This window comes from Podarcis gaigeae (genome assembly GCF_964106915.1).
Source record: "Podarcis gaigeae genome assembly, chromosome: 13".
NCBI classification, from domain to species: Eukaryota; Metazoa; Chordata; class Lepidosauria; order Squamata; family Lacertidae; genus Podarcis; species Podarcis gaigeae.
Window position 1 is genome coordinate 13,111,171 of NC_139689.1, and position 11,725 is coordinate 13,122,895.

An 11,725-nucleotide genomic window follows, 5' to 3' on the forward strand; every position below is an offset into this window, starting at 1 on the left:
ATAGCAAACTTGCAGAAGCTCCGCAGGCTCAGACCTGATCAGTGCCTGAGTGGGAGATCAGCAAACACAACCTGGATTTCTGCTGTGGAATGGTGAGAGAGAGAAATAAACTCTGGAAGACATGGGGACATCATACCAAGCCATGTCCAGAGAACCACCGTGCCTCCACAAATTCCTACTGCACCTTCTCTGACATTAGAAAGCTGACATTACAGTGGTACCTTGGTTCTCAAATGCCTTGGTACTCAAACCACTTGGAACCCAAACACTGCAAACTTTTTTCGGAAGTTGAACATGCTCCATTTTGAGTGCCACACTTCCGTTTTGAGGGCCACACTTCTGTTTTGAGTGTTACACTGCCAGTTTTTGCTATTTATTTTGCATTTTTGTTTTTGAGACTCTTTGTTTTGTTTTTGTGGCTGTGTGGAACCCAGTTCATCTATTGATTGATTGATTGATTGATTGATTGATTGATTGTGTGACTGCAGTACATTGTTTATTGCTTTCATTTTATGGATCAGTGATCTCATTAGATAGTAACATTCATGTTAAATTGCTGTTTGGGGGGTTGTTTTTAAAAGTCTGGAACGGATTAATCCATTTTGCATTACTTTCTTTGGGAAAGCATGCCTTGGTTTTGGAACGCTTTGGTTTTGGAATGGATTTCCGCAATGGATAAAGTTTGAGAACCAAGGTACCACTGTATCCACCAAGTGAGATGATTGGTTCATCTAGCTCAACATTGTCTAAAGGAGGGGCAGTCAACCATGGTGCCCTCCAGACAGTGGCGTAGCGTGGGTTGTCAGCACCCGGGGCAAGGCAAGTAATTTGCACCCCCTAACCCGTGGATTTGCGCACCCTAACCCTAACCCCCAGATGTTGTGCCCGGTGCGGCTGGGCCCCCCTGCACCCCCCATGCTACGCCACTGCCTCCAGATGTTGTTGGACTCCAACTCCCATCAGCCCTAGTCAACATGGCCAATGGGCAGATGGAATTATGGGAACTGTAGTCCAGCAGCAACTTGGAGGGCCATAGGCTTTTCTCTCCCTGGCTGTGGGGCTGGCCCTTTCATTAGGCAAGCTGAGGCAATTGCCTCAGGCAGCAACTGCAGAGCTGTGGCCAATTTGTGCCCCTAGGCCTTGCTTGCCTCATGGTTTTGCCAGGCTGAGTGGTCTGTTAGGAATGGGGCAAAGCTCCACCAACTTCAGTCTGCCTTCAGTCTGCTGCGACCTGCCCATCTCAAGGGGGTGCCAGACTCCTCCTCTTTAGCCTCAGTATTATCCTCGTAGAACACTCTTTCATTGGCTCTGGTGCCCCCTACATTTGGGCCCCTCCCTACGCCAGTGCCCTGTGGCACCAGCCACCACTGCCTGCCACTGCTGCCAACTGCCCATCCCACCTGGCAAATCTTTTTGCCAGCCCCTCCACCTCCTAGATGACTTGCTCTAGGAAAGACCAAGCAGTGTGTGTGTCTATGTGTCCCTTTTCAGGGTGAAGCACTCTGGGTCTGAGAGAGCCTGTGCCACCGCAGAAAGAAATTCAGAGGCAAAAATTTTAAAGTAAACTATCTGGTACAGACAGAACCAATGGTCAAAGATAGGGCCAGCAGCTACTGTGGTGGTCGCAGCTGCTCTTTGCCCAGTTGCTGAAAGCACATAATAAATTGCCACTCGGTTGGCCATCTCTTGGAGGCCCCTGAGCCAAGCATTTCATTGGTTGCATGGAGTATCTAGCCTGAACCTAAGAACGTAAGAAGAGTCTGCTGGATCAGGCCCAGACTCCGGTTCTCAAAGTGACCGACCAGTTGCCTGTGGGAAACCAGCAAGCAGGACTGGAGCACAAGGGTGCTCTCTTCTCCTGTGGTTTCCAGCAACTGGTCTTCAGAAACATTGCTGCCTCCATCTGTGGAGACAGAGCATGGTCATCATGTTGGGCCGCAGGTGGCACTGTGGTCTAAACCACTGAGACTTTTGGGCTTGCTAATCAGAAGGTCAGCGGTTCAAATCCCCGCGACAGAGTGAGCTCTGTGGACAAACGCTGGCTCCCTTGGCCTGAAAGCGAGATGAGCGCCACAACCCCATAGTCGCCTTTGACTGGACTTAACCATCCAGGGGATCCTTCACCTTATATAGGGACGCGGGTGGCACTGTGGTATAAACCACTGAGCCTCTTGGGCTTGCTGATTGGAAGGTTGGCGGTTAAAATCCCCGCTACGGAGTGAGCTCCCGTTGCTCAGCTTCTGCAGTTCAAAAGCACACCAGTGCTAGTAGATAAATAGGTACCACTCTGGCAGGAAGGTAAACGGTGTTTCCATGTACTCTGGTTTCCGTCACGGTGTTCCGTTGCACCAGAAGCGGTTTAGTAATGCTGGCCACATGACCCGGAAAGCTGTCTGTGGACAAATGCCGGCTCCCTCGGCCTGAAAGCGAGGTGAGAGCCACCACTCCATGGTCACCTTTGACTGGACCGTCCAGGAGTCCTTTACCTTTTTCTACCATCATGGATAATGGCCATTGACAGCCCTCGCCTCCATGAGGTAGTAGAGCCTTGCAAGAAGGTCCCAGGTTCAATCCCTGGCATCTCCCGGTAGGGCTGCGACTGCCCCCTTCTGAAACCCTGGAGAGCTTCTGCCAGTCAGTGTAAACAATAATGGCTAGATGTACCAAAGACAGCTTTCCACAATACCCACTTCAGCTTCTTTAGTTGGTATGTACTTTTCGATAAGAAGCATGCCAGCTGGATGTCAAAATCGCCTCTGGCCCAGAAGGCAGGATTATTATTATTATTATTATTATTATTATTATTATTATTATTCAAAGAGTGATGTAAATATAAGGCATGGTTGCTAAAGTAGGGAGCAGGGTGCACCCCTCAACAGATTTGCCTCCCACCCAACCCTGCCTGCTCCTTTCTCGCGCCCACCCACGCTCTCTCCTTTCCCATCAATCACCCATCTTCTTGTGTCGCTAATTAGCTTCCTCGCTGCCCACACACAGGCCCCAGAGAGTTCCCCTTGCCTGCCCTTCCAGGAGCTAATGAGGCTCTCTAATGAACCGCCCTTCACAGACTGGCGTGTATCACCAGCCCCAGTGGGCCGGGAGTTAACCCTTCGCTCGCCGGGACCGGCGGTCAGGAGGACCGACGCACGTCAGAACGGCTCGTCTGTGCATTCACGGGGACGGCGGGGGGAGAAATAGACTTGCTAGGTTATTATTATTATTATTTCCCCCTGGCAGGAATTTAACAGGAGCTCAGAGGTAAAGCCTGTGTGCTGTATAACGAAATGTCTCTGGCTTCTGTTTCTTTATTGACTTGCTGTATGATTGCATGCTATTCTTGGTACTTTTCCTCCAAGGGACTCAATAAGGCATATCCAAAGTGTGGACTAAGGCAGGGGTGAGGAACCTCTTTGAGCCACATTCCCTTCTTCCAGGGGCCGCGTGGATGGCATCAAGGATAAAATCAGGTGAGGCATGGACCACAAGCATTACCTTTGTACAGTAGGCTAGTTCATATGCAAACACACACAAGCCTGACTCAGTCCTCCATCCAGGCAAGTAAGAGGCATAATCAGGATTCAATGGCACATTCCAGCCAGGCAAAAATACCCGTGATGCAAACAGCCTGTGAGGCGTGTGATGGGGGAGCAGGTGTGCAGTGCACGATGAGTCCACTTTTGACCAGATCAAAAGGCTTGGAGGGCCACATTTGGTCCCTGGGTCTGAGTTTTAGAGGCCTTAAAGGTAAAGGGACCCCTGAATACTAGGTCCAGTCGCGGACGACTCTGGGGCTGCGGCGCTCATCTCGCTTTATTGGCCAAGGGAGCCGGCGTACAGCTTCTGGGTCATGTGGCCAGCATGACTAAGCCGCTTCTGGCGAACCAGAGCAGCGCACGGAAACGCCGTTTACCTTCCCGCTGGAGTGGTACCTATTTATCTACTTGCACTTGGATGTGCTTTCAAACTGCTAGGTGGGCAGGAGCAGGGACCGAGCAATGGGAGCTCACCCCGTTGTGGGGATTCGAACCGCTGACCTTCTGATCGGCAAGCCCTAGGCTCTGTGGTTTAACCCACAGCGCCACCCTTTAGAGGCCTTAGCTTTGCTAAATGTAAGTGGGGAAATACAGCTCTGCCATCCACTGCATGCTGTCAACTATCCTGTGATGGGTTTTAGGCTGAGAGGAAGAAAACAGCTGGTTCAAGATCATTTGCTGAACTTCACCCCAAGATCTGGAGGAGCACAGCTCTTCTGACTGAGATTGCATAGAGCTTCTGACAATCAAAGTAGGCAACATTAGTCTAGCCAATGTCTAGCCAATTAGTCTAGCCATTAGTTTAGTCTAGCCATTAGTCTAGACTCCATGCATCTTGGACAGTCTGAAGTTGAAGTGTAGTGGATCAGGATGTTGGACTTAGACCAGAGAGCACTGAGCCCCATTCCTCTCCATCCTTAGCAACCAAGCTTGCTGGGTGACCTTGGGCCAGTTGATGAAACTCAAGCTTACCCATCTCACAGGGTTGTTGCGAGCGGAGGTACTATGGATGCTGCCTTGACCTCCTCAGAAGACAGATGAAATAAGAATAAACAACTGCCTGATGGCATAGGAACCAATTACTAGGGGCCAAGGTCCCTTCACTCCCCCAATAAAATTTTTGAGGGTGCTGGGCCCCCTGAAAGTTGATGGGCATTGTCATTCAAATGGTGTGCACTGTGTCGTGTGATTATGTGGGAGTTACCTACCCCCTTCAAATATTTTATTCAAGTTGGCACCCCTGCCTGACAGGATGCAGGGAGGGATCAACAGGTGCAGAGTTACCAACGAAGTGAGCCATAACTTGAATTTCTGCCTGCGAGCCAACGTGTGCCCTCCCTTTCAGGAACAAGAGGAGGATGCCAGCCGGGCGGTGTGGAATTTGTGGGCTGAGATTTACTGGCCAACACAGAAGCGTTCCCCACCGCCCCCTGCTTGCATCACAGGAAAGCCTTCGCCAGGAGATAAGGGCTCTTCCATTCACTTGGCTCTGGCATGGACGGCCAGGGCTGCTCAGACCGAAGGCTCCACGCTTCCTTCCTGTAGCCCAGCCCAAGGCAAGCTGCAGGCTGACCCAGCGCCTGGGCTGAGGAATTGAGACAATGAAGGCTTTCCTGTCTGAAGAGCCAAATTGCAGGGGGTGGGGCAGCCTGAAATGGCCAAGAAGAAAAGTGGACCCCCAGCAAGGGCCAAGACAGGAGATTTGCACAAGTGTGCTTCCGATTTCTTCCCTCCTGTTCTTCAGGTCTTTGAAAGATTTTGGGAAAGAGCCCTGTGGAAGGAGAACTGCCTACAGTGGTACCTCGGGTTTAGTACTTGACTCGTTCCGGAGGTCCGTTCTGAACCTGAAACTGTTCTTAACCTGAAGCACCACTTTAGCTAATGTGGCCTCCTGCTGCCAGCGCGCCGCTGGAGCACGATTTCTGTTCTCATCCTGAAGCAAAGTTCTTAACCTGAAGCACTATTTCTGGGTTAGCAGAGTCTGTAACCTGAAGCTTATGTAACCTGAGGTACCACTGTACTTTATTTTATTGTACATTAAAGCCTACATTTTTCTTCTGTGGAGCTGAAGGCGGCACACATGGTTCCCTGCCTCCTCGTTTAATCCCCGCCACAACCCTGTGAGGTAGGTCAGGCTGACTGGCTCGAGGTCCCCACGGCCAAGTGGGGATTCGAACCCTCGCCTCCCACATCCTAGTCTGACACTCTAACCACTACACCACACTGCCTCTCACAGTGGATGCCAGTGCGGTGTTGTGGTTTTGAGTGTTGGGACTGGAAGATCAGGGTTCAAAGCTCACCGGTGACATTCGTCCCTGGGCGACATATGGCTAATTGCAGTCTCTCAGCCCAATCTACCTCACAAGGTTGCTGTGAGGGTTAGAAAAAGTGGAGGGAAAGCTCCTTGGAAGAAAAGTAGGGTATAAATGTCTTAGCAGCGGTAGCTGGTGTCCATTGGGGCTAGCAGGGAAGGCAGGGAGACCGGCAGTAAAGTGTCAACAGCAGTGATAAACAGAGCCCAACCCCTGACTGATTGTAAGGGAGGGCTGGTTGGGGGCAAAATGCCCTAATGGATCAACCACCATCATCATTGAGATCATGGGTAGGCAAACAAAGGCCCAGGGGCCGGATCCGACCCAATCGCCTTCTAAATCCAATCCACAGACGGTCCAGGAATACCATGTTTTTACATGAGTAGAATGTATCCTTTTATTTAAAATGCATTTAAAATGTTATTTGTGGGGCCAAGAAATTCGTTCATTTGTTTTATATTTTTTTTCAAAATATAGTCCGTCCCCCCACACACGATCTGAGGGACAGTGGACTGGCCCCCTGCTGAAAAAGTTTGCTGACCCCTGATCGAGATCCTATGCACACTCAGATCCAGTGCCCAGCCTCTCTGAAAGTCTGCTCCTTGCAAAGGATGGGAAGGGTGATTTTTTTTCTGCCACAGACCATTGCTTATCAAAGGCAGGTGCAGCAGGCAGAAGCTGTTCCCTTCTAGTCAAGTCTGGTCCAGGACACTTTTTTGCAGCCTGAAGCAAAAGGCAAGACTCTATCCTCTCCGACCACTGACTTTCCACACAGGGAAGCTGACCAGATTGGCAAGTTTTATTGCAACACCTAAGGTTGTCTTACTAGGAATGATGGTTTGTGGAAGCTTGAATTCTCCAACACAGGTTTCTTTTATTAACTGACAGAGCTGTGCTTGCAACAAACTAAACTCTGCTCCTGCAAACCGTTGAGAAAAGGAAAGGGAAGGAAAACCCAGTCGCTTTCTTTTTTCACAATAATGGGAGTTACAGAAAAATACGGCCTCTCCCATGTCTTCCCCAAACTATTTTCCGTAAAGGTACAACACACCATTTCAATAAGTTGCAGTTGAAACTCACTTCCACACTATCCATTTAAATTGTTCTTATACTGTTTTAATAGTCACAGAGAATTCTGGGAACTGTCGTTTGTTGCGGGTGCTGGGAATTGTAGCTGTGGTAGCTCAGCACCCTTAACAAACTACAATTCCCAAGATTCTCTGCTGCATTTTCCCCTGCTCATGAGAATTTCATATTTATTTATTTTTTGTTTCTCCTATGGTAGTTTTCAAATGGGTTTGTTTTCTCATTAATTGGTGGCGGTAACATGGGATAATTTTCGGCACAGCAACACGTCCAGCATCTGCGGCCTGAGGCAGCTTCCTCAGTCTGCCCAATGGTAGGACTGGCACTGCTTTTGATAGATCTTCCTCACAGCGAGTTTTACCAGGGCAACACTGAGACTAATAAGGAGGAAGCTGACAAGCAGTTCTACCTTCTGGACTGATTGTAAGGAAGATGGCAGGCCAATGGGGACTGGCTGACGACAGATTTTGGTTGGACGGTGGGCAGTGCCCCATTTGCCCTTATAGAGCAGCCTTCCCTGTTTGCAGTTGTTCATACCTGTGTGTCACAATGATAGCTGAAGGAGGAGCTACTGTATATTGCAGCTACCAGTACATGAAGGTGACTATATTCACATCAGGGACTGACAGAATTGTAGAGTTGGAATGGACCAACTTTTCCACACACCATTGTGGGCATGTGCCCAGGTATTTGTTTACCTGTGTGCACAACCTCACAAGAAAGGTTCTTTTTCGCAATTACCTTCATTTGTACACACCTAGGCTGAAGGGTGAATTCAGTTTTAAAATATCATTTGGCACCCAAACTAGTTTGCGAAAAAACGGATACCAGGGTACATCTGGTTCGGTGTTGGTGCCAAGTGTACAGCCTACCACTGGCAGTGAACGAATCTTAAACTGTGGTGTCCACATAACCAAAGCTTCACTCAAGTTAGCGAAACAGGGGAGGCGTGCATAGGATTGCAATAGTATATATAAAAGCACTTGTTTCACAGTGCAGGGCTTTTACATACTTCTGCAAATCTATATTCGTCTAATTATTATTATTTTAAAAAGCAGATTTTAAATTTTTTTTAAGCTGAGGTTTACTCAGGACCCACCACAGGGAACATCCACAACATACAGTGGTACCTTGGGTTACAGACGCTTCAGGTTACAGACACTTCAGGTTACAGACTCCGCTAACCCAGAAATAGTATCGCGGATTAAGAACTTTGCTTCAGGATGAGAACAGAAATCGTGCGGCGGCAGCGGGAGGCCCTATTAGCTAAAGTGGTACCTCAGGTTAAGAACAGTTTCAGGTTAAGAACGAATTAAGTTCTTAACCAGAGGTGGTTGTTGTTGTTTAGTCGTGTCCGACTCTTCGTGACCCCATGGACCAGAGAACGCCAGGCACTCCTGTCTTCCACTGCCTCCCAGTTTGGTCAAACTCATGCTGGTAGCTTCAAGAACACCGTCCAACCATCTCGTCCTCTGTCGTCCCCTTCTCCTTGTGCCCTCCATCTTTCCCAGCATCAGGGTCTTTTCCAGGGAGTCTTCTCTTCTCATGAGGTGGCCAAAGTATTGGAGCCTCAGCTTCAGGATCTGTCCTTCCAGTGAGCCCTCAGGGCTGATTTCCTTAAGAATGGATAGGTTGCATCTTCTTGCAGTCCATGGGACTCTCAAGAGTCTTTTCCAGCACCATAATTCAAAAGCATCAATTCTTCGGCGGTCAGCCTTCTTTATGGTCCAGCTCTCACTTCCATACATCACTACTGGGAAAACCACAGCTTTAACTATACGGGCCTTTGTCGGCAAGGTGACGTCTCTGCTTTTTAATATGCTGTCTAGGTTTGTCATTGCTTAACCAGATGTACCACTGTACTTTTAAAGTACATCCAACACACATTTAGAGCATGTGACTTCCCCCAAAGAATCCTGGGAACTGTAGTTGCCCCCTCACAACTACAATTCCCAGTACCCTTAAGACTCTATGCTTCCCAGGATACTTTGTTTTAAATGTGTGCTGGATGTGCTTAAAATTTATGACGTAGTTCCGCCTCTCACCACACCCCATGACTGTTCTTTTTATAATGTGTGAAACATGTTGTTCTTTCTCTCATTCCCCATCCCCCCCCAAAAAAAAACCTTTGAAAAAAATTAAAAAATGAAATTTCAGATGGTAAAGGAACAAAAACAATGGTTGCCATGTTTCTCCTGGTTCAGACGGATGCCAGCAACAAGGTGTTAGTGCCACCCGTGGCTTTCTGGGGAGCGTGTGCTTCTCTTGGCAGATTTGTAGACTAAATATTTACAAAGAGGACAAAGCACCCCAGGTGCCATTTCAAAACAGAGGAACTCTGATGACAGGGAGATGCTCCAGCTTGGCATTTCAAGCAGCAAAATGAAGCACCAGCCAGCAGGTACATCACACACTTGCATGAACACTTAAACATCCTTTCCTGATATTTCAAGTGGCGAAATCACAGGAGGTAATGGCTGCTTTCAGATAACCCGTTTTATTGAGCACAAAGTTTTCAGGGATTTCAGACAACATTGGCTGCTTATCCAGTATTAATTCCATTTATTGTTTGCTGGGAGGTTATACAACATTGCATGGAGCCGTTGCTACTCCACACTTTTTTCCTTTCCTTTTAATACTTTATTTAAGATTCAACGATAACAAAAAATCCACAATAACGACTGCATCAGTTCATTACAATTGACCATCTTTAACAGTAGTTGAAAAATTACAGAACATCACTTTAACTTGCTCAAATTTTCATATTTAACTTTTATCTCTTTCTTAGCAGATCAAAAAGAAAAAGGACCAAAAAAAGGTAGAAAGAAAAAGAAGAAAGGGGGGGGGGGAGATTTAAAGAAAGAGTTAGAAGAAAGAAAGAAAAAATAAACACACTTGACTTCCAATTAGACTCATTGTATAATTTTCTATATATATAACACAGTTCCAGATTACTGTATTACTTTCTTTGTTTTCATCAGACACCAAAAACATTATTTTACAAGAATCATCCTAGTTCTGCCAGGAGATGTTTATTGTTACAATAGATTTTCAGATATTCTTTAAAGATTTTCCATCCTTTCTGTACTTTCTGTTTTGGATAACCTCTGACTCTCCCTGTCATCATAGCCGGCTGCAGATATTCTATCATTTGGACCTGCCTGGAATAACATCTACAATGAATTTAAAAAGCTATTTAAGTTCTCGTTTAAGAAAAATCCTGAAACCTTCCTCCTAGGTATAATGCCACCAGAAATCAAAAAAGAAACTAGACCCCTTATGTACATGACAGTAGCAGCCAGGATCTTAATTGCCAGAAACTGGAAAAGTAATAAAACAGCTACGATAAATGAGTGGCTACTCCACACTTTCCAGTGCGTTTCCCCATCACTTTCTTTCCTGCAAAAAATGTCTGATTTCTGGAGAAGCAGCACTGTGGCACAATGGCACCCTAGTGACTGTAACACTGCAACTTGAATTTGCTGGTGTGTGGCTGGATCTCACCACTCCCCTCACTCGCCCTGCACTGCACCTTAGCGGAATGCTTCTGGCGGGCTGGAACGTGCCCTCGAACTCTGCTCATGTGTCCTTCTTGCCTTGGTGGAGAGTAGAGGTGCATGGGTGCATGGATGTCAAGCAAGCCTAATGTACAAAGGCAAAATCTGCATTGGTTGCTATACTCATTTTCGCTCTTGGCTGCACCCATGGCTGGCATTTGGTCCCCAAAGAGGAAATGCAGCCCCTCAGGCTATAAAAACTTCATTCCCCCTGACTTAAGGTGTTGCTTAGCCATCCAGCAAAAACTTTTCCTGGAAGGGTATCGTTAATCACCACCCAAGATGCTACAGGGAATGGACTGTCTGTTCCTGATATGTCCTAGGACACTGGGTGGGGGGAGACATCCGATGAAAACACCCACCCATTAGGGCTGGGTAATATTTCACCGGGGGGGGGACATCCCGATATACTGATATATCACAATGTATGAAATAAATGTAGTATAAAAACCAACAACTGGGAAACACTGGCCTGTGAGCGCTCCAATTGGAGAACAGCCTTTACCAAAGGTGTCATGGGATTTGAAGATACTCGAACTCAGGACGAAAGGGAGAAACGCACTAAGAGGAAGGCATGCTTGGCAAACTCTCACCATGATCAAACCTATGTCCCCACTGTGGAAGGATGTATGGATCCAGGATTGGCCCCCACAGTCACTTTTATGGAAGACAATCTTACTCGGCTACAAGTGGTCGCCAAAGAAGAAAGATGAAATAAGTATGGAGACATTGGCTGGCTTCATGGTTTTTCCGTGCCTGCTCTTGTGATTCTTGGCCCCCTGCAAGAAGCAGGGGAGAGCTGAGTTGGCAGAATTAACACCTACGAGCATCCACCTTGATTCTTGCTGTATCTCTGCCCCTTAACGTAAGGCTCCAATTTATAAGCTTGCCCTCCAGAATCCACACGCATTGGAATAATATAGCGATTTCAATTCTATTCTTGCGCCTGCGTTTTTGGGTACCTGGCTCCCTGAAACCTCCGCCCCTGAGCACTGCCACACACAAGGCAGGATGCTGAGTGAATGGGGGGTGATGACCCAGCGAGACTGTTTTGGTGAGATGAGGTTTGGCATTGAACTTCCAGATTGGTTTCAATACAGACTGGCATGTTGCGATCATTCTCCAGGAGGCCTGATATAGTCTGCCAGAAGAGGAAGGTGTCCTTATTGTGCAAGGCCTTTATTAAGATGTGCCAAGCATTTCTTTCTGCTTTCTGTTTTTCCCATTTTCTCAGAAG